The 24416-nt window shown below is 48.0% G+C and overlaps 1 pseudogene; it reads right to left on the bottom strand.

The window, feature by feature from the left end:
* Positions 1–17578: 17578 nt before the first annotated feature.
* On the bottom strand, positions 17579–18667 carry LOC138641351 (uncharacterized; annotated as a pseudogene).
* Between the last annotated feature and the right edge of the window lie 5749 nt (positions 18668–24416).

Here is a 24416-nt window from a genome sequence, read left to right as displayed (position 1 = left end):
CAAGATCTACAGTGCCCAGCCACGACTGCGTTTCTTGCTGCAAGAACTCGGACAGAACTTCCGCGGTGTGTCTATTGTCGCCCAAACACTTCATAGCCAATACAGCCTGCTGACGTATGCCAGTAGCTGCCCCATAATGGGAGACCTGGTGTGCAACAGTGGCAGGTGCGGATGGAGTGTTTGTGCGACTGCGGTCTGTGGACGAGCTCTTGCTTCTGCAGGAGGACGAGGAGGAGGAGGAGGAGGAGGGGGTGCGAACGGCTACAGACAACTGTTTACTAGACCGTGGGCTAGGCAGAACTGTCCCAAACTTGCTGTCCCCTGTGGACCCTGAATCCACCACATTTACCCAGTGTGCCGTGATGGACACGTAACGTCCCTGGCCATGCCTACTGGTCCATGCATCTGTTGTCAGGTGCACCTTTGTGCTCACAGATTGCCTGAGTGCATGGACGATGCGCTCTTTAACATGCTGGTGGAGGGCTGGGATGGCTTTTCTGGAAAAAAAGTGTCGACTGGGTAGCTCGTAGCGTGGTACAGCGTAGTCCATCAGGTCTTTGAAAGCTTCGCTTTCAACTAACCGGTAGGGCATCATCTCTAACGAGATTAGTCTAGCTATGTGGGCGTTCAAACCCTGTGTACGCGGATGCGAGGCTAAGTACTTCCTTTTTCTAACCATAGTCTCATGTAGGGTGAGCTGGACTGGAGAGATGGAGATCGTGGAACTAGCGGGGGTGCCGGTGGACATGGCAGACTGAGAGACGGTGGGAGATGGTATTGTTGCCGCCGGTGCCCTAGATGCAGTGTTTCCTACTACGAAACTGGTGATTCCCTGACCCTGACTGCTTTGGCCTGGCAAAGATACCTGCACAGATACAGCAGGTGGTGCGCTAAATGGTGGTCCTACACTGCCGGAAGGGATGTTGCGTTGATGACTAGCTTCATTGGCCGAGGGTGCAACAACCTTAAGGGACGTTTGGTAGTTAGTCCAAGCTTTCAAATGCATGGTGGTTAAATGTCTATGCATGCAACTAGTATTGAGACTTTTCAGATTCTGACCTCTGCTTAAGGAAGTAGAACATTTTTGACAGATGACTTTGCGCTGATCAATTGGATGTTGTTTAAAAAAATGCCAGACTGCACTCTTTCTAGCATCGGATACCTTTTCAGGCATTGCAGACTGAGCTTTAACCGGATGGCCACGCTGTCCTCCACCAGGTTTTGGCTTTGCCACGCGTTTTGGGCAAGATACGGGCCCGGCAGATGGAACCTGTGGCGATGTTGATGCCTGCTGCGGCCCCTCCTCCTCCTCTGCTTCAGAACTGCTGCCGCCTGCACCCTGTTCCCCCAATGGCTGCCAATCGGGGTCAAGAACTGGGTCATCTAATAACTCTTCTTGTACCTCCTGCGCAACTTCGTCTGTGTCACCGTGTCGTTCGGTGGTATAGCGTTCGTGATGGGGCAACATAGTCTCATCAGGGTCTGATTCTTGATCAGCACCCTGCGAGGGCAATGTTGTGGTCTGAGTCAAAGGACCAGCATAGTAGTCTGGCTGTGGCTGTGCGTCAGTGCACTCCATGTCAGATTCAATTTGTAATGGGCATGGACTGTTAACTGCTTCACTTTCTAAGCCAGGGACGGTATGTGTAAAGAGCTCCATGGAGTAACCCGTTGTGTCGCCTGCTGCATTCTTCTCTGTTGTTGTTTTTGCTGAAGAGGACAAGGAAGTGACTTGTCCCTGACCGTGAACATCCACTAACGACGCGCTGCTTTTACTTTTACCAGTTTCACGAGAGGAGGCAAAAGAGCTAGAGGCTGAGTCAGCAAGATAAGCCAAAACTTGCTCTTGCTGCTCCGGCTTTAAAAGCGGTTTTCCTAATCCCAGAAAAGGGAGCGTTCGAGGCCTTGTGTAGCCGGACGACGAACCTGGCTCCACAGCTCCAGACTTAGGTGCAATATTTTTTTCCCCACGACCACCTGATGCTCCACCACTACCACTACCCTCATTACCAGCTGACAATGAACGCCCCCGGCCACGACCTCTTCCACTAGACTTCCTCATTGTTTTAAAAACGTAACCAAACTAACGTTATTTGTTGCAGTCACACAACTTACACGGTGAGCTATAACTTCAGTATGATTTAGCTACCCCTTTACAGGTTGGTGAGACCACAGCGAAAATCAGGCCCAATGTTACACACTCTTTTTTTGGTGGCTGCAAATTAGAGAGATGCCCCACACGCAGGACTGTCACTGAAGCACAAATGTTAATATTAATGTCACACTATTATTTTTTTTTTATTTTTATTTTTTTCAGGAACACTTTAGAAACCCCCCCCAAAAAAAAACATTGATTTTTGCAGGGAGAATTTAGAAAACAAATGTAACAAACTATATGCTTTCTATGGGCCACTGAGTGAGAGATGACGCACACAGGAATCAGGAGTGGCACACAAGCCCAGAGGCCAATATTTTTCTACCAATGATTGATGGAGTTATTTTCTCTGGTAGATTTTGGAACCCAAATCAAGGAAAAAAAATATAGGCTTTCTATGGACCACAATTGGAGAGAGAGAGAGAGAGAGAGATGGCACACCCAGGAGTCAAGACTGGCACACAAGCAGAAAGGCCAATATTAATCTCCCACTGTTTTTTTTTTTTTTTTTTTTTCAGGGAGACTTTAGAAAAAAAAATAATAAAAAAAATATGATTTTATCAGGAAGAATTTAGAAACCAAATAAAATAAAATGATTTTTTCAGGGAGAATTTAGAAAACAAATAAAACCAAAAATAGGCGTTCTATGGCCCACTGACTGAGAGATGACGCACCCAGGAGTCAAGACTGGCACACAAGCAGAAAGGCCAATATTAATCTCCCACTGTTTTTTTTTTTTTTTTTTTTTTTTTCAGGGAGACTTTAGAAAAAAAAATAATAAAAAAAATATGATTTTATCAGGAAGAATTTAGAAACCAAATAAAATAAAATGATTTTTTCAGGGAGAATTTATAAAACAAATAAAACCAAAAATAGGCGTTCTATGGCCCACTGACTGAGAGATGACGCACACAGGAATCAGGAGTGGCACACAAGCCCAGAGGCCAATATTTTTCTACCAATGATTGATGGAGTTATTTTCTCTGGTAGATTTTGGAACCCAAATCAAGGAAAAAAAATATAGGCTTTCTATGGACCACAATTGAGAGAGAGAGAGAGAGAGAGATGGCACACCCAGGAGTCAAGACTGGCACACAAGCAGAAAGGCCAATATTAATCTCCCACTGTTTTTTTTTTTTTTTTTTTTTTCAGGGAGACTTTAGAAAAAAAAATAATAAAAAAAATATGATTTTATCAGGAAGAATTTAGAAACCAAATAAAATAAAATGATTTTTTCAGGGAGAATTTATAAAACAAATAAAACCAAAAATAGGCGTTCTATGGCCCACTGACTGAGAGATGACGCACCCAGGAGTCAAGACTGGCACACAAGCAGAAAGGCCAATATTAATCTCCCACTGTTTTTTTTTTTTTTTTTTTTTTTTTCAGGGAGACTTTAGAAAAAAAAATAATAAAAAAAATATGATTTTATCAGGAAGAATTTAGAAACCAAATAAAATAAAATGATTTTTTCAGGGAGAATTTATAAAACAAATAAAACCAAAAATAGGCGTTCTATGGCCCACTGACTGAGAGATGACGCACACAGGAATCAGGAGTGGCACACAAGCCTAGAGGCCAATATTTTTCTACCAATGATTGATGGAGTTATTTTCTCTGGTAGATTTTGGAACCCAAATCAAGGAAAAAAAATATAGGCTTTCTATGGACCACAATTGGAGAGAGAGAGAGAGAGAGAGATGGCACACCCAGGAGTCAAGACTGGCACACAAGCAGAAAGGCCAATATTAATCTCCCACTGTTTTTTTTTTTTTTTTTTTTTTTTTTCAGGGAGACTTTAGAAAAAAAAATAATAAAAAAAATATGATTTTATCAGGAAGAATTTAGAAACCAAATAAAATAAAATGATTTTTTCAGGGAGAATTTATAAAACAAATAAAACCAAAAATAGGCGTTCTATGGCCCACTGACTGAGAGATGACGCACCCAGGAGTCAAGACTGGCACACAAGCAGAAAGGCCAATATTAATCTCCCACTGTTTTTTTTTTTTTTTTCAGGGAGACTTTAGAAAAAAAAATAATAAAAAAAATATGATTTTGTCAGAAAGAATTTAGAAACCAAATAAAATAAAATGATTTTTTCAGGGAGAATTTAGAAAACAAATAAAACCAAAAATAGGCGTTCTATGGCCCACTGACTAAGAGAGAGAGAGAGAGATGGAACGCTTAGTACTGGCACACAAGCCCAAAGGGCAATATTAATCTCCCTTTTTTTTTCCAGGGAGAATTTCTAAAACCCCCCCAAAAAAAAAAATAGGCTTTCTATGGCCCACTATTTGTGAGAGAGATGGGACGCTCAGGACTGGCACAGATGGCACGCTCAGGACTGGCACAGAAGCCCAGAGGCCAATATTAATCTCCCTTTTTTTCTGGGAGAATTTATAAAACCAAAAAAATATTTAAATAGGCTTTCTATGGCCCACTATTTGTGAGAGAGATGGCACGCTCAGGACTGGCACAGATGGCACGCTCACAACTGGCACACAAGCCCAGAGGCCAATATTAATCTCCCTTTTTTCAGGGAAAATTTATAAAACCAAAAAAAAAATTAAATAGGCTTTCTATGGCCCACTATTTGTGAGAGAGATGGCACGCTCAGGACTGGCACAGATGGCACGCTCACAACTGGCACACAAGCCCAGAGGCCAATATTAATCTCCCTTTTTTCAGGGAAAATTTATAAAACAAAAAAAAAAAATTAAATAGGCTTTCTATGGCCCACTATTTGTGAGAGAGATGGCACGCTCAGGACTGGCACAGATGGCACGCTCACAACTGGCACACAAGCCCAGAGGCCAATATTAATCTCCCTTTTTTTCAGGGAGAATTTATAAAACCAAAAAAAAAATTAAATAGGCTTTCTATGGCCCACTATTTGTGAGAGAGATGGCACGCTCAGGGCTGGCACAGATGGCACGCTCAGGACTGGCACACAAGCCCAGAGGCCAATATTAGGGCAGCACGGTGGCGCAGTGGTTAGCACTACAGCCTTGCAGCGCTGGGGTCCTGGGTTCTAATCCCACCCAGGACAACATCTGCAAAGAGTTTGTATGTTCTCTCCGTGTTTGCGTGGGTTTCCTCCGGGCACTCCGGTTTCCTCCCACATTCCAAAGACATACTGATAGGAATTCTAGATTGTGAGCCCAATCGGGGACAGTGATGACAATGTGTGCAAAACTGTAAAGCGCTGCGGAATATGTTAGCGCTATATAAAAATAAAGATTATTATTAAAGATTATTATATTAATCTCCCTTTTTTTCAGGGAGAATTTATAAAACCCCAAAAAAAATAAAATAGGCTTTCTATGGCCCACTATTTGTGAGAGAGATGGCACACTCAGGACTGGCACACAAGCCCAAAGGCCAATATTAATCTCCCACTGTATTTTTATCAGGGAGAATTTATACACCCCACAAAAAAAAATACAGAAAAATGAAAAGGCTTTCTATGGCCCACTATGTGAGAGAGATGGCACACACAGGGATGGCACTCTAGCAGAAATGCCAAATTGCCAATCTTAATCTCCCACCAAAAAAAAAAAAAAAAAAAACACAGGGAATGTCCTACAATTACTATCTCCCTGCCTGCAGTAATCTCAGCCAGGTATGGCAGGCAGCTACTATCTCCCTGCCTGCAGTAATCTCAGCCAGGTATGGCAGGCAGCAATAAGGAGTGGACTGATGCACAAATGAAATAAAAAGTGTGGACAAACAAAAAAGATAGCTGTGCAGAAAGGAAGGAACAAGAGGATTTGTGCTTTGAAAAAAGCAGTTGGTTTGCACAGCGGCGTACACACAGCAATGCAGCTATCAGGGAGCCTTCTAGGGCAGCCCAATGAGCTACAGCGCTGAGGGGAAAAAAAAAAAAAAAAACTTCCACTGTCCCTGCACACCGAGGGTGGTGTTGGACAGTGCAAATCGCTGCAGCACAAGCGGTTTTGTGGTTAATGGACCCTGCCTAACGCTATCCCTGCTTCTGACAAAGCGGCAGCAACCTCTCCCTAAGCTCAGATCAGCAGCAGTAAGATGGCGGTCGGCGGGAACGCCTCTTTATAGCCCCTGTGACGTCGCAGACAGCAAGCCAATCACTGCAATGCCCTTCTCTAAGATGGTGGGGACCAGGACCTATGTCATCACGCTGCCCACACTCTGCGTTTACCTTCATTGGCTGAGAAATGGCGCTTTTCGCGTCATTGAAACGCGACTTTGGCGCGAAAGTCGCGTACCGCATGGCCGACCCCGCACAGGGGTCGGATCGGGTTTCATGAAACCCCGACTTAGCCAAAAGTCGGCGACTTTTGAAAATGTTCGACCCGTTTCGCTCAACCCTACTTTTCACTGCTTACCGGGCCTTTACAATAATATCTTTTACGATCATTCATTAGTTCTGCCAAACTCCGGTCATCAATGGAAGGAGTTTCTGAGGCTGTCTTTGACTCCCTTCTGTTGTTACCTGTCCATCTTCTTATATCCGGTGCAGACGCGCCCCACGCATGCGCTGTGTTGCCTCGGCGGCGGCGGCTGGCTAGGAGCGTTGCTGTGGAGATGGGGAGGGATGACGCACATCCTCCCGCCCATGATCCACAGCGCACGGCGGCCCGCCTCGCTGCTCGCGTGTACACATCATGATGGGTCAGTGCGCCAATTCGCCAGAGTCCCTTTGCACTTCCTTATAAATATTCCGGCCTATTTTTAATGTCCATGCTTCCTGACAAAGCCAAGGCGGTGAAACACGCGTCGAGGCGCTCGTTTTCCTGCTTACATGCCCGCATCCTGCTGCCGCGATGTCTCAAGGTACTAACACTTAGCCAGGCTTGGCATAATTTCTACTAGGTCTACCCTGTATCATTTCTTATGCTGCAGCAATCCAGTGTTCTGGATATTCAGTGTGACTACTATTAGTTAGTTATTTATCTGTTAGCCTTTATGTGGTTTCACTGATATTATGCTTGTTATATCTATGGCACCGCTGCTTTAGTTGCTGCGGGCTTTGCAGCAGTGATATATTTTTGTCCTGTCCTGCAGCGCATTTTTTGTAACATCTTATGCGCTGATCTTTTTTGCTGTTATCGCTCACTTTCACTGTTGTCTCTCTTGTATGATTTTTAGAATAAGTTTTTTTCTAACAAACTATATATTTAACGCTTACTCCCGTTTGATATGGATTTTGTATATTTCCACATTGATGTGTTATAATCTTCAGTCATATGATTGATCCATTACCGTAAAGTTTTTTCGGTTTATATGTATTGGCTCACAGGGGATGCCCTCTGGTAGCTCTGAGGATTGCCTTGTAGGTTAATTATTTACCATGTTATTAGCCAGAAGTAAGTGTTCACACTAGGTAGACAGGTCAGGGACCCATCCGATCTGAGATTACCTTGACGTTTGGTGGATGGGCTCACATTTTTTGGCCAAATCTTGTGCTAAGCATCTCATATGTTTTTTCATAGATTTCACAAGCCATTACGCTATTCACATTTCATGTATCGCACATTTCCTTGCTTTAGTACAGTTGAGTTCAGCCTTTGATCTATTTGCTATGTAAGTCTTTTTTGGTTATGCACCAGTTCAGACTAGATTGCTGTTCAGTTAGTTTACCTATATTTACTATGTAAGATTGCTCTCACTAAGTGTATTGGGGGACACTCACTTGGCACGGGATTAACGTAGTCAGGCACGATTTTGAATACAAAACAGTCCATACGGTTTATTAAAGGGTCATAAACCGGGTTATGCACAGTCCATATTATACATTCCATAGAACACAATAGGCACCAACTGGTGATATTAACTTGCAGCTTTATCTGGTACACTTCATACACGGCTTTGACTCACGGACACTAAACATGCTGGACCTCTCACTTCGTCCAGTTACCATGGGTGTCCATACGCCGTACAGTTCACCAATGTCCCAAGTCACATACAGCGCATATGACACTGGGTCGCGGTCTCTAAACACGCCGAACCTCACTCCGTTCAGTCACCGTGGGAGACCACACAGTTCATAGAACATTAAAAGCACTAACAGTTTGTATAGGTACCTGACGGGAGCTCCTGCTCCACCTGCTGACTCCTTGTCAGTCCACTCCTTCGGGAAAGCTGCCTCACAGGGATCACCAATTTGCCTGGGCGGCATATCTTAGTCAGTCCAGACCCACCGAAGGACGGTAGCTTCCCCACATGAACCGCACATGTGACCTGTCCAGGTGCTATTCAGGACTTCATCCAACACCCCAGGCCAAGTCCAAAGCCCCACCATGTGCTCTTCAGGACTACTACTCCCAGGAAATCCAACACAGGTTGTTCAGTGTGCTATTCAGGACTCCTACTCCCAGGAAATCCAACACACCAGGCTCACCAGGACCAAAGCCCCACCATGTGCTATTCAGTACTCCTACTCCCAGGAAATCCAACACAGGTGGTTCAGTGTGCTATTCAGGGATCTGGTCCTACTCCCAGGACCTCCCAACACATAGGCTCTCCAGGACCTTCCACTGGAACCACACGGGAACCTCACAGCCACCATACACAGGGAACATGTGACAAACACCCTGGTCACATTATATATCCTTAACCACTCCCCTGGGTGGGAGTGTGGATGTGTGGCTAGTTTGTCCCACCCATCTCACATAACTAGCCCTGCCAAACCTCCCATGACTTATTATACAACACTATAACTATAGGACTACAGGTCCCAGAACACCACATCGCTTCAGGCTGGCAGCTCAGAGTCTCCTCCTCTGCGACACATATATCGGCCATTCACCACAATGCCGGACTTTATCACATAATCACATCCATGCATGCAACTGCCATGCACTCTCACAGCCTCAATACCCCTCCGTGCGTACACTGGGGAGACCAGACTTGAACGCCCCGCCCTTCACCATGCTGTGATTTTAGTTGCATCCAAACACAGTTGGTTCCGACCTTCCTATAAATGCAGGCTTTACCATGTTATTAGCCAGAGGTAAGTGTTCACACTAGGCAGACAGGTCAGGGACCCATCCGATCCATGAGATTACCTTGATTTTTGTTGGATGGGCTCACAATTTTTGGCCAAATCTTGTGCTAAGCATCTCATGTGTTTTTTTCATAGATTTCACTTTCACAAGCCATAACGCTATTCACATTTCATGTATCGCACATTTCCTTGCTTTAGTACAGTCGAGTGCAGCCATTGATCTATTTGCTATGTAAGTCTTTTTTGGTTATGCACCAGTTCAGACTAGATTGCTGTTCAGTCAGTTTACCTATATTTATTAATATATTGTATACATTAGATATCAAACTAATAGACCAATAGTGCTAATAATAGTGCCAAGTGCTCATATAGATAACTAGCTATTGAACCCGTTCTACGCCCGGCGAGCATTTATATTAGTATATGGTCTCCATCCTGTCATGTGCTGCACCCATCCTGCATCCCCATCCTGTCATGTGCTGCTCCATCCTGCGCCCCCATCCTGTCATGTGCTGTTCCCATCCTGCACCCCCATCCTGTCATGTGCTGCTTCCATCCTGCGCCCCCATTCTGTCATGTGCTGCTCCCATCCTGCGCCCCCATTCTGTCATTGGCTGTTCCCATCCTGCACCCCCATCCTGTCATGTGCTGCTCCATCCTGCGTTCCCATCCTGTCATATGCTCCCATCCTGCGTCCCAATCCTGTCATGTGCTCCCATCCTGCGCCCCCATCCTGTCATGTGCTCCCATCCTGCACCCCCATCCTGTCATGTGCTCCCATCCTGCACCCTCATCCTGTCATGTGCTCCCATCCTGCACCCCCATCCTGTCATGTGCTCCCATCCTGCACCCCCATCATGTCATGTGTGCGCCCCCATTCTGTCATATGCTGCTCCCATCGTGCACCCCCATTCTGTCATGTGCTGCTCCCATGGTGCGCAACCATTCTGTCATGTGCTGTTCCCATCCTGTGCCCCCATTCTGTTGTAATGTGCTGCACCCATTCTGCCTGTTCCTGTTTCCATTCTGCCATATGTTGCTCCCATCTTTCTCTCTCCGGCTCTACTGCCCGAGTGCGGGTGGCTGTGGAGGGGGCGGCCGTGCGGGTGGCTGTGCTGGGGGCGGCTGTGCGTGGCTGTGCTGGGGGCGGCTGTGCGTGGCTGTGCTGGGAGTGGCTGTGCGTGGCTGTGTTGGGGGCGCTGTGTGTGGCTGTGCTGGGGGAGGCTGTGCGTGGCTGTGCTGGGAGCGGCTGTGCGTGGCTGTGTTGGGGGCGCTGTGTGTGGCTGTGCTGGGGGAGGCTGTGTGTGGCTGTGCTGGGGGCAGCTGTGCGTGGCTGTGCATGGGGCGGCTGTGCGTGGCTGTGCTGGGGGCTGCTGTGTGTGGCTGTGCTGGGGGCGGCTGTGCTGGGGGCGACTGTGCGTGGCTGTGCTGGGGGTGGCTGTGCGTGGCTGTGCTGGCGGTGGCTGTGCGTGGCTGTGCTGGGTGCGGCTGTGCGTGGCTGTGCTGGGGGCGGCTGTGCGTGGCTGTGCTGGGGGCGGCTGTGCTGGGGGCGGCAGCGCGTGGCTGTGGTGGGGGCGGCTGTGCGTGGCTGTGGCAGGGGCGGCTGTGCGTGGCTGTGGCGGGGGCGGCTGTGCGTGGCTGTACTGGGGGCGGCTGTGCGTGGTTGTGCTGGGGGCGGCTGTGCGTGGCTGTGCTGGGGGCGGCTGTGCGTGGCTGTGCTGGGGGCGGCTATGCGTGGCTGTGCTGGGGGCGGCTGTGCGTGGCTGTGGCTGTGCTGGGGGTGGCTGTGCGTGGCTGTGCTGGGGGCGGCTGTGCGTGGCTTTGCTGGGGGCGGCTGTGCGTGGCTATGCTGGGAGCGGCTGTGCGTGGCTATGCTGGGGGCAGCTGTGCTGGGGCGGCTGTGCTGGGGGTGGCTGTGCGTGGCTGTGCTGGGGGCGGCTGTGCGTGGCTGTGGCTGTGCTAAGGGCGGCTGTGCGTGGCTGTGGCTGTGCTGGGGGCGGCTGTGCGTGGCTGTGCTGGGGGCGGCTGTGCGTGGCTGTGGCTGTGCTGGGGGCGGCTGTGCGTGGCCGTGCTGGGGGCGGCTGTGCGTGGCTGTAGCTGTGCTGGGGCGGCTGTGCGTGGCTGTTCTGGGGGCGGCTGGGGCGGCTGTGCTGAGGGCGGCTGTGCGTGGCTGTGCTGGGGGTGGCTGTGCGTGGCTGTGCTGGGGGCGGCTGTGCTGGGGGCGGCTGTGCGTGGTTGTGCTGGGGGCGGCTGTGCGTGGCTGTGCTGGGGGCGGCTGGGCGTGGCTGTGGCTGTGCTGGGGGCGGCTGTGCGTGGCTGTGGCTGTGCTGGGGGCGGCTGTGCGTGGCTGTGCTGGGGGCGGCTGTGCGTGGCTGTGGCTGTTCTGTGGGCGGCTGGGGCGGCTGTGCTGGGGGCAGCTGTGCGTGGCTGTGCTGGGGGTGGCTGTGCGTGGCTGTGCTGGGGGCGGCTGTGCTGGGGGTGGCTGTGCTGGGGGTGGCTGTGCGTGGCTGTGCTGGGGGCGGCTGGGCATGGCTGTGCTGGGGGCGGCTGTGCGTGGCTGTGCTGGGGGCGGCTGTGCGTGGCTGTGCTGGGGGCGGCTGTGCGTGGCTGTGCTGGGGGCGGCTGTGCGTGGCTGTGCTGGGGGCGGCTGTGCGTGGCTGTGCTGGGGGCTGCTGTGCGTGGCTGTGCTGGGGGCGGCTGTGCGTGGCTGTGCTGGGGGCGGCTGTGTGTGGCTGTGCTGGGGCGGCTGTGCGTGGCTGTCCTGGGGGCGACTGTGCGTGGCTGTGCTGGGGGCGGCTGTGCTTGGCTGTGCTGGGGGCGGCTGTGCGTGGCTGTGGCTGTGCTGGGGGCGGCTGTGCATGGCTGTGCTGGGGGCGGCTGTGCGTGGCTGTGCTGGGGGCGGCTGTGCGTGGCTGTGCTGGGGGCGGCTGTGCGTGGCTGTGCTGGGGGCGGCTGTGTGTGGCTGTGCTGGGGGCGGCTGTGGCTGTGCTGGGGGCGGCTGTGCGTGGCTGTGGCTGTGCTGGGGGCGGCTGTGCATGGCTGTGCTGGGGGCGGCTGTGCGTGGCTGTGGCTGTGCTGGGGGTGGCTGTGCATGGCTGTGCTGGGGGCGGCTGTGCGTGGCTGTGGCTGTGCTGGGGGTGGCTGGGCGTGGCTGTGCTGGGGGCGACTGTGGCTGTGCTGGTGGCGACTGTGCGTGGCGGTGCTGGGGCGGCTGTGCGTGGCTGTGGCTGTGCTGGGGACGGCTGTCCGTGGCTGTGCTGGGGGCGGCTGTGCGTGGCTGTGGCTGTGCTGGAGGCAGCTGTGCTGGGGCGGCTGTGCGTGGCTGTGCGTGGCTGTGTGTGCTGGGGTAATTTTTTACTGGCTTTGCACTTTGTTCAAAGCCTTTATAAGTTTTGGAGTACAGCAACTACTTTTTAAAAATATTTGAATGAGGCCTGCCAATTGTTGCCATTCAGGGGTCTATGGATTACTCACTGCATTATTTTTTCCTGGCTTTGCACTTCCTGCAAAGCTTTTATAAGTGTAGAAGTACATAAACTACACTCTCAAAATATTTAAGTTCCAAATTTATTTCTGGATTCAATTAGTCATCCATATAGTTAAACATGATTATTGGTACATTACGGTGGCAGAGTTAAATTTCTCACCCAAACACTATTCCGTGGACTCGGCTAAATTTCTGTGATATCTAGTCCTCAAAAAAAAGTTACATTTTTTCGGTGTTAAATATCTCAGCCATACACTATTCTATTTCATGAAAACTCCAATTTCTTGTCAATTTTGAAAGTTTTTTTGTGAGTCCTTAAAGTGGAGTAAAAGTGAGATACCATTGTTCTCAGCAGCGATCAGGGAATCAGAGATGCTTCTAGGGGTCTTCCCCATCCTGTTCTCCTTCCATTCAGCACTTTTTCCATCCATTTCAACATTTTTATTGTCTCCCAGACCTCTTTGTAGGGTCAGCCAGAAAAAGAATTGGATTTCTTATTGACTCCTATTATATTTGTTACTCAAAACGAGCATTCGAGTAATATGAATTGCTCTGTTCGAAAAAAAGAGCATCTGAGCATTTTAATGCTTGCTCACCTCTATTTCCGAACCATTATTGAACTTTTCATATTTGTAAAAAAAAAGGTTCTTTTGCTGCCAAACGCTAAAGTTCATGATTCACTGTATATTCTGGGCCTCTGTCAGTTCATGCACTGCAGTCGATGCTGGGACCATGAAATAAGGGTATCTGAATATGGCCTTATAGCAACCTTAAAATTACACTATCTATGAATCCCAAAACTTATATTGTTAAAGAGGGTTTTTTTACCATTTTTTTATGTTGAACTAGACACACAATGTAATAGTGGCTGCAGAGCAGGGCGAAAAGTTTTTTTTTTTTTAATTTGCCATGCCATTGGGAAGGTCTTAGCAATCAAATATTTGTCAATTATAAGGACTTTAGTTAAGTTCAAATGGTGTTATTAGATCATTTTTACTGGGTGTCACGGATCCCTACTCCGTGGTGTCACTAATTCATCACGTGCCTGCTCTCACATGTGACTTGGGGTTGTGCCTTCAAGGGTTAATCTATCTCCCTACTCTCAGTCCAGCATTCAACCTCTGTCCTATGCTGTAATGGGAACATAAATCACACATCGACCCAGGCCACACACCCAGTCATACGTGCTGCCACCACTCACCGAATACACGGCCAATGGGTCACAGAAATAGTAATACTAATAAAAATATGTCTATCGCTCATAAGGCTCACACAGCTTAGGCTATAGATTCTTTTAGAACATTCAAGGTTCAACTTGTTAAAGTTTTATACTTTAATAACAAACGGGTCAGTGCTTACAATAAGAAAAGGTATAAAAATATGATAATAAAAAGACATACAACTTATGCAAAACAGTATCAAAATAAACAGGCGAAAACTTACAGAAATTATCTAACTGGTAGTTGCTTTCTGCTCCCTGAGGGGGGGATGAATGGAGTTGGTGGAACACATCAGCTTCTCAGGCTGCCCTCACATGTGAACACAATTCTCTGTCGGCAGCCTAAATTTATAACTTTGGTCTGAGGTCAGGTTTGTAGACCAGCCCCTCAAGTTAATATCATAATTGCGGGCTGTTTGATTGGCCACGGCCGCTCTACTAATGAATATATTATTTTCTCGTTTGAAACACTTGTGAAAAGGTTCTCAGGAATAGATCACCTCAGGCCGCAATTAGCATCTCCCCACCAAGACCTAAGAGGTGCCAAATGTTACCTTCTTCTTGGCTCTATCTAGACCTCCTGGTGAGATATGGAGGCAGAATTTCTACTAGTCCCAAGGAAGTACCTTTTAACACCTAGGTGGGACTTGCCTTCAGGACAGATGTTACATTATCACTAGTCACACATATAACCCTATACATATGTCACTACACACATATAGATATATATACATATATTTCACCACACCTGCCGCCTTATGAACGTGCATTGGGGTTGACTTACAGGTAAGCTCCCGAGCACGTATCTGGTTCTGCCCAGTCTTGGTGAGACAGGCCATCAGCATTGCCATGATCAACTCCCTTCTTGTGCTGAATTGTGAAATCATATTGCTGAAGTATCAAACTCCATCTAAGCAATTTCCCATTGTCCCCAACTACTCTGTTGAGCCAACTCAATGGGTTATGATCTGTGATCACGGTGAAGTTGCGCCCATAGAGATATGGTTGCAGCTTCTGCAGAGCCCACACAATTACCAAACATTCTTTTTCAATGGTGGCATAAGCCACTTCTCTGGGCAGGAGTTTCCTGCTTAGGTACAGACCTCTAATTAGTTCCATGATGGTGAGGTACGATGCTTTAGCTAGCTGCTCTAACAGCTCATCTATCCTTGGCATGGGGTAGACCTCACATGTAGTCAGTAATTTAATTTCCTGCAGTCTACACAGAACCGGGTAGTATGGTCCATTTTTGGGTCAAGAACCACAGGCGAGGCCCAGGCACTCTGGGACTTTTGTATCACCTTGAGGTTCAGCATCTCCTCTACCTGTTCCCTCATGTGTGCCTTCACCTCTGCTGACACACGGTATGCAGACTGCCATACTGTGGGATTAGTACCAGTGTCCACATGGTGAACTGCTAAGTGTGTCCTCCCAGGCTCCCCTGTGAAGACTTCGGTGAACTCGCTGAGCGCCCCCATCAGCTCAGACCTCTGACTGTGGGATAGCTCAGGGTTAAACTCTGCTGACTCCAGGGACTCCATGTACTGAGTCCTGGCCCCCACATCCAGTAACAGATCAGCCTCCCTCTCTTCAGGCAGGCTACAGACAGGTAAGACACAGGCCTCCCTGGCATGATGTGCCTTCAACATATTTACATGAAACACTTTCTGACGCTTTGCATGCTCATCTAGTGTCACCACATAGTTAACATCATTCAGCCGCTTATGTACAGTATATGGTCCCTCCCATGCGGCCTGCAATTAATTCTGTAACATAGGGACCAACACCCAAACCTTCTGCCCTTCCTAGTAGGCCCTCAGTCTGGCATTATGGTCATACCAGACCTTCTCGTTGATTTCGGCCTGGGTCACGTTCTCATGGGCTAGGTTGCTCAGTTTTTGCATCCTCTCTCTGAGCCGCAGTACATATTCGACCACTGAGACTCCAGTAGTTGTGGGGTCGTCCTCCCAACAGTCCTTAATCAAATCAAGTGGCCCCCTGACCCTCCTCCCATAAACCAGTTCAAAGGGGGAGAATCCAGTAGACGCCTGGGGTACCTCTCTGTAGGCAAACAACAGATGAGAGAGGTAGCGCTCCCAGTCTCTCTCTTCAGTCTCCACCAGCATTTTGAGCATTTGCTTTAATGTTCCATTAAAACGCTTGCAGAGTCCGTTGGTTTGGGGATGATAGGTGCTGGCCACAAAATGCTGTACTTGTATTCTTTCACAGAGGCTTTCCATCAGATCAGACATGAACTGGGTTCCCTGATTGGTCAACATTTCCCTGGGGAAACCCACACGAGAGAACACAGTCAGTAAAGCATCTGTCACTTTGTCTGCTCGGATGGAGGATAGTGCCACAGCTTCCGGGTATCGTGTAGCATAGTCCACCACTGTGAGAATGTACTTTTTGCCAGAGCTGCTAGGAATTGCAAGTGGCCCTATGATATCCACAGCCACTGGAAAGGTTCATTGTTAACAGGCAGTGGTATCAATGGAGCTTTCTGTATATTCCCAGACTTTCCAACTCTCTGACAAACTACGCACGATCAGCAGTAATTGGCAATATCTGTCCCCATCTTGGGCCAATAGAAGTTATGTGTCAGGCGAGCTTTAGTCTTAAGTATTCCAAGGTGTCCGGCCAAAGGAATTTCATGGGCAACTCTCAATAATTGTTTCCTAAATGGATAAGGGACGATCAGCCGCCGTTCATAATCCCAAGATTCTGTACTATCTGTGGGGATAGTCTCTGTATACAGTCTGCCCTGGTCCCAGTATACTCTCTCTTTGTCAGAAGCAGCAGGGGGTCGATCTGCAAGACATCTGAGCTCCTCCAGACAGACATCTGTCTGCAGGGCCTCCTGGAAGCTCTGACGGTCAGCATGCAGGCCCTGGCCTAGTGTGACTGCCAGGCCCTGGTCTGAAGCTGAGTTTTCAGTGTCTGTTATCAGGGACCTTGGTGGGTCTGCCATGTATGGAGGCTCCGGGACCACAGTATGGGCCTCCTGTCCTGGCAGTTCTGTCTGAAACTCATTCTCTAATCTCTGGGCCTGAGTCTCAGCCTGACTCCGGGTCACAGCTGCTACATAATTACAGTCCTGTGCATTGGGACATTTTCCCTCCTCGCACGGGATCTCAGGTGGGTCACTTTCTTCACCTTCTCTGCATCATTTACTTGCAAGGGAGGAACATAGTGGGATACCATCCTCCCCAGGTCTGTGCCTAGCAACACATTGGTGGGAATAGCCTCTGATACTCCCACTTCCCTCAGTCCCTTCCCTGCTCCCCAGTCCAGGTACACACGGGCCATGGGCATTGCAGGGCTGACCCCTCCAATTCCGGTTATAGACATAGTCTTTCCTGGTATGATATCAGCAGGGGTTATCATGGCTGGATGCACCAGGGTCACCTCTGCTCCAGTGTCTCTGAGACCAATGGGGACTTTATTGCCAACAGTGACAGACTGACAGTTCACATTCGCCCTTGCATCAGAGCCAGCTACAAAAGGACAGACGGTGGGGACACAGACGGCTTTGTGGTGGTAGTTGGGCGTTTCACCCTATCAGGGCAGACAGCGCTAACATGGGACCACTTTGTTGCAGGAGAAGCAGCGGCGTGCATCGCCTAGAAATTGTCTATTCCCTGGGGCCCCATAGAAGGTGGGCTTGGACAGCACTGGTGATCGGCCGGCAGAGGGAGAAGGGTCCACGCTTGGCTTACCTCCCCTCCAGCTGAATCCCGATGGCTTCCGCAGATCAGGCATCCTGTTAGCCACATAGCAGTCCGCAATCCTTGCAGCTTGATCCGCAGTTTGTGGCTCCCGATCACACACAAATTGTCGTACATCCGTGGGGCACATGTGAAGAAATTGATCCTTGACCATAAGATCCGTTAAGTCCTCAGAACTGTTAACAGAAAGTCCCCTAATCCATTGGTGGAACGTAGTCCTCAAGGTGCTCACAAAATCCGCATAGCTGTCTGTTGATCCGCGTTGTAGGTTCCGGAACTTTCTACGATACACTTCTGGTGTCAGGTTGTATTTCCTGATCAGGGACTCTTTTATGGTCTCATAGTTCGCATCTAGCTCTGGTGGGAGGCCAGCAAAAACTTCCAGGGCATTGCTGCTCAACCCTGGGGTTAGATACTGTGCCCACTGCTCACAGGGTAGATGGTACTACCTGCAGGTTTTTTCAAATCCCCGCAGGAAAGTATCTAAGTCCATATCCTTCTCCATCACAGGGAAGTTTTCTAGATGTGGTCTCCTTAGATTTATGTCCTGGGAGGGGGTTATCTGAGGACTGATACACCTCTCTATTTGAGCCATCTGAAGCTGGAAAGTTCTGTCCTCCCGGCGTTCTGCAGCCTCTCTCTCAGCCTGGTCACGGCATTCTGCAGCAGCAGCCTGGAGTTCTGCAGTCTCTCTCTCAGCCTGGTCATGGTGTTCTGCAGCAGCAGCCTGGCGTTCTGCAGCCTCTCTATCAGCCTGGCGTTCTGCAGCCCGTCGGTACTGTAGAATAAGCTGCATGCGCAGATAGAGATCACTTGTTCCCAGCCGTTGTAAGCCCATTTGTTAAGTACAGTCCATAGGCTCCTCAGCACTGGCATTTCCAGCAGGTATCTCCGGTGCGATGCGGTGCATTGCTGGGTCTCTCTGAGGTGGACTCTCTCCTTGGCCCGATGCTTCAGCACTTTGTTTCATGTCATGCTCAATCAAGGAACAGATCAGCCGCTCCCTGGATCTGTAGGCTGTCTCTATTCCTCTCTGCTCACAGAGGCCAGTCAGAGCCTCTTTGCTCAGATTCTTGTACTGGGCTGCCATATCGATGAACAGCCTTTGCCAAATAAAGGATAGAAAAGAAAAACGGGGAGGGGAAACTGTTTGCAAGTATGTCTAAGTAAGCACTGAGTTGAACCTTGAAGAACTGGTGCACTCCTCGCAAGGATACCAATTCTTTAGTACATGAAATAATTGCTTAAACCATGCACTAATGCTCTAATAGAAATAATTCTATCCCACCGCTCTGCCTCCAATTGTCACGGATCCGTACTCAGTGGTGTCAATAATTCGTCACGTGCCTGCTCTCACACGTGACTTGGGATGTGCCTGCAAGGGTTAATCTATCTCCCCACTCTCAGTCCAGCATTCAACCTCTGTCCTATGTGGTAATGGGAGCATAAATCACACACCCGCTCATATGCACTGCCACCACTTTAATAACAAAAGGGTCAGTGCTTACAATAAGAAAAGGTATAAAAATATGATAATAAAAAGACATACAACATATGCAAAACAGTATCAAAATAAACAGGAGAAAACTTACAGAAATTATCTAACTGGTAGTTGCTTTGAATGGAGTTGGTGAAACACATCAGCTTCTCAGGCTGCCCTCACATGTGAACACAATTCTCTGTCGGTAGCCTAAATTTATAACTTTGGTCTGAGGTCAGGTTTCTAGATGGGCCCCTCAGGTGAATATCATAATTGAGGGCTGTTTGATTGTCCACAGCCGCTCTACTAATGAATATATTATTTTCTCTTTTGAGACACTTGTAAAAAGGTTCTCAGGAATAGATCATCTCAGGCTGCAATTAACTTCTCCCCTCCATGACTTAAGAGGTGCCAAATGTTACCTTCTTCTTGACTCTATCTAGACCTCCTGGTGAGATATGGAGACAGAATTTCTACTAGTCCCAAGGAAGTACCTATTAACACCTAGGTGTGACTTGCCTTCAGGACAGATGTTACATTATCACTAGTCACACATATAACCCTAGACATATGTCACTACACACATATAGATATATATATATATACATATATTTCACCACACTGGGGGGGGTGTACTTCTGCCTCCTTTATAATTGTCATTGGGATACCATGACAGAGAGGGGCCAGAAGGCCATGGTGTCTGGTATCACAAACTCCTGTACTGGTTAGAAGTATGTCACCATCTTATTAAACAGTGCATTTTTTTCCTTATTAGTAGTGCAAGGGTTAATCGGTTCAGTTGAAGCTCCTGGCTCTTTCCTACCTGGATTGTCTTAGTTGATCAGTGTTCGCCTCTCCCCACTGCTATATATGCTCGCCTTTGGTACTTAGAGATTTCCAGTGTTAGTTCTGACTGTCTGATTCTGGAGTTGTATTTAATGTTGGAGTTGGTGTTTTGAGTTTGTTCAGAAGATTGTTGCTTGGAATTTTGTCTGTGTGCATATCCTCATCTATTTGGTTCCTCATTCCTTTAACTCCCCTGTGTCCCACTCTGTTGTTTGGTGATTGTATTTTGCATGATTGTTATTTATATTTAGTCCTGTCGGTCTTTCTTGTTTGTCTGGTTAGTGTATTCCTATGCAATTCTTCATCCACTACCTTGATTGGGGGAGGGAACAGTTTAAGGTTGATTTAGGAGCATAGCCAAGCACATTAACCCGGCATCTCTACCTTCAGAAGTAATCTGGGGGACAGGAATAGACTAGGGTGTCCCTAGTTCTAGGGACCTGGTTAGCGCCCATAATCCTAACACCACTGTGACAATAATATTGACCAATCATAAGTAGGCAGCAACATAGAAATGCAGAAGGACATATGCTGATATCATCAGGGTCACATAATCAGAGTTCAAAAGTCCTGCCAGCTAGAGTATGCAGCCTATAAACGCGCAAGGTATATTACACACACAAATTTTGGAAATATTAACTGTAATTAACAGAATCAATCTTCAGTGCTTTTTTAGGCTGCACATTCCGAATAGCAAGACCTGTGGACTCTGGTCATGTGACCCTGTGATCAGGGCTGCCACTAGGAATTTCGGGGCCCCATACTGGCAACTTTTTCGGGGCCCCCTGGAGACTCTGCCCAGGCTACACCTCAACCCCTCGAACTATCCACAGTCCCACTGCGCACTCTTGGGAAGACTCCACTTCTGCACCAATGTGATGTCCCATCCTGCCCCATATGATCTACCCATGCTGCCCCATTTGTCTCCATGCTGCCCCATCTGTCTTCATGCTGCCCCATCTATCTCCATCCTGCCCCTTCTGTCCCATCTATCTGCATCCTGTCCCATCTGTCTCTATTGTGCCCCATGATCCTGCACCATGTGTCTCCATCATTCCCCATCTGTCTCCATCCTGCCCCATCTGTCTCCATCCTGCCCATCCTGCCCCATCTGTCTCTATCCTGCACCATGTGTCTCCATCCTGCCCCATCTGTCTCCATTATGCCCCATCTGTCTCCATCCTGCCCCATCTGTCTCCATTGTGCCCATGATCCTGCCCCATCTGTCTCTATCCTGCACCATGATCCTGCCCCATCTGTCTCTATCCTGCACCATGATCCTGCACCATCTGTCTCCATCCTGTCCCATCTGTCTCCATTGAGCCCCATGATCCTGCCCTATCTGTCTCCATCCTGCCCCGTGTTCCTGCCCCATCTGTCTCCATCCTGCCCCATCTGTCTCCATCCTGTCTCCATTGTACCCCATGTGTCCCCAAAACATACTGGGGTTTGCCGCTTTCAATAAAAGAAAACAAAAAACACTTTCTCCTAACCTGGCCGTGATCTAGCGGCGACATCCCCTTCAGTCATTTCAAGCGCGGACTCGCCGGCAAATGATAATGATGTCATTACGCCGGCGACGTACGTGCTGACGTCAGCTGCTAGCCTATGATTAGCTGGCGGCTTTTAACTATTGCCGTGTCGGCCCGCATGGCAGTAGAGTTTAACTGAGCCTGCGTCTTGGACGCTGGTTCAGTTACTGCAGTGGCAGAATCCTGCCGCTGGGGCCCGATCAGCAGAAGAGCGTGTGCCCCATACACCAGTATTGCCCTGATGGCGGCCCTACACATATATACTCACACAACCTGCACACACACTATACACATATATACTGACATCACAGCACACAGCTTGCACATACCATACACACTGTATATACACATATATTAACATTACAGCACACAGCCTGCACACAGCATACACACTGAATATATACTGACATTATAGCACACAGCCTACACACACCATACACACTGTATATACACATATATACTGACATTATAGCACACAGCCTTCACACACCATACACACTGTATATACACATATATACTGACATTATAGCACACAACCTACACACACCATACACACTGTATATACACATATATACTGACATTATAGCACACAGCCTGCACACACCATACACACCGTATATACACATATATACTAACATTACAGCACACAGCCTGCACACACCATACACACTGTATATACACATATATACTGACATTACAGCACACAGCCTACACACACTGTATATATACTAACATTACAGCACACAGCCTGCACACACTATACACACTGTATATACACATATAAACTAACATTACAACACACAGCCTGCACACACTGTATATATACTGACAGTACAGCACACAGCCTGCACACACTGTATATACTGACATTACAGCATACAGCATGCACACACCATACACACTGTATATACCGTACATATATACTAACATTACAGCACACAGCCTGCACACACCATACACACTGCATATATACTGACATTACAGCATACAGCTTGCACACACCATACACACTGTATATACATATATGCTAACATTACAGCACACAGCATGCACACACCAAACACACTGTATATACACTGACAGTACAGCACACAGCCTGCACACACTGTATCTATATATATAATTGTCTAAGGGTTTAATTGTCTGTCTATCCTGGAAATCCCGCGGGCAAGTCTCTGATTGGTCGAGGCCAGCTGGCCTCGACCAATCAGCGACGGGCACAGTCTGCCGCGAATTCTGGAATCATCATTGTCCTCCACTGCTGTCAAGTGCCGCCATGCATATATATCTACTATATATAGGAGGCATGTAGTATATAACTGCATGGAGCATTATATGGGCCATCTATGGGGCCATAACTGCATGGAGCATTATATAGAGCATCTATGGGGCCATAACTGCATGGAGCAATATATGGGGCATTATATGGGGCATCTATGGGGCCATAAAGAACTGCATGGAGCATTATATGGGGCCATACCTGCATGGAGCATTATATGGGGCATCTATAGGGCCATAAAGAACTGCATGGAGCATTATATGGGGCATCTATGGGGCCATAACTGCATGGAGCATTATAATACGTGACTGGGCAAAATACTACGTGACTGGACAATATACTACGTGGACATGCATATTCTAGAATACTCGATGTGTTAGAATCGGGCCACCATCTATTATATTTTAATTACCAGACCTGAAATAACAAGCACTTTTCAACTATTGTGTCCCCCCATTTCCTTGTAGATTGTAAGCTTGTGAGCAGGGACCTCACCCCTAATGTCACTGTTTAAATTGTCTTAACTTGTACTGAATTTATTGTCTGTACATGTCCCCGCTTAATTGTAAAGTGCTGCGGAATATGTTGGCGCTATATAAATAAGAATTATTATTATTATTATTATTATATATACTGACATTACAGCACACAGCCTGCACACACCATACACACTGTATATATACTGACAGTACAGCACACAGCCTGCACACACCATACACACTGTATATACACACATATACTAACATTACAGCACACAACCTGTACACACCATACACACTGTATATACACTGACATTACAGCACACAGCCTGCACACACTATACACACTGTTATGAACTGGTGGTTTAGGAGCAACATGGGACGAGCTCTGAAGGAGGTGGTACCTATACTGACCGCAGTCCCTGAGCTCAACACAACACTAGAAGTAGCCGTGGGATGCTCCTGTCACTCCTTAGGCACCTCGTCACAGCCTGAGAATTAACTACCCCTAAAGATAGAAACAGGAAAACTATCTTGCCTCAGAGAAAATCCCCAATGGATAGATAGCCCCCCACAAGTAATGACTGTGAGTGGAGAGGGAAAAGACATACGTAGAATGAAACCAGGATGTAGCACAGGAGGCCAGTCTAGCTAGATAGATAGGACAGGACGGAATACTGTGCAGTCAGTATTAAAAAACGACAAAAATCCACACAGAGTTTACAAAAATCTCCACACCTGACTAAAGGTGTGGAGGGTAAATCTGCTTGCCAGAGCTTCCAGCTTAACAGAATTAATCCAAGCTGGACAAAACATAGAATGCACAGAACGAATAAGTCCACAACATGTGGACAGAAAAGAGCAAAGAAAGGACTTATCTTTGCTGAACTGGACAGGATATCAGAGAAATCCAAGAGAGATGTGAATCCAACCAGGAACCATTGACAAGTGGCACAAGCTGAAGAAAAGAGCCAGGCTAAATAGCCGAGCAGAAAAGACAATCACTGGAAGCAGCTGCTGACTGCTAAATCCAAGGAGCAGCCATTCCACTTAAAACCACCGGAGGGAGCCCAAGAGCAGAACTCACAAAATTGCCACTTACAACCACCGGAGGGAGCCCAAGAGCGGAATTCACAACAGTACCCCCCCCTTGAGGAGGGGTCACCGAACCCTCACCAGAGCCCCCAGGCCGATCAGGATGAGCCAAGTGAAAAGCATGAACC

Source organism: Ranitomeya imitator, chromosome 6 (genome assembly GCF_032444005.1).
Source record: "Ranitomeya imitator isolate aRanImi1 chromosome 6, aRanImi1.pri, whole genome shotgun sequence".
NCBI classification, from domain to species: Eukaryota; Metazoa; Chordata; class Amphibia; order Anura; family Dendrobatidae; genus Ranitomeya; species Ranitomeya imitator.
Note: the sequence above shows the minus strand (reverse complement) of the source record. Positions and strands in the feature narration are given on the sequence as shown.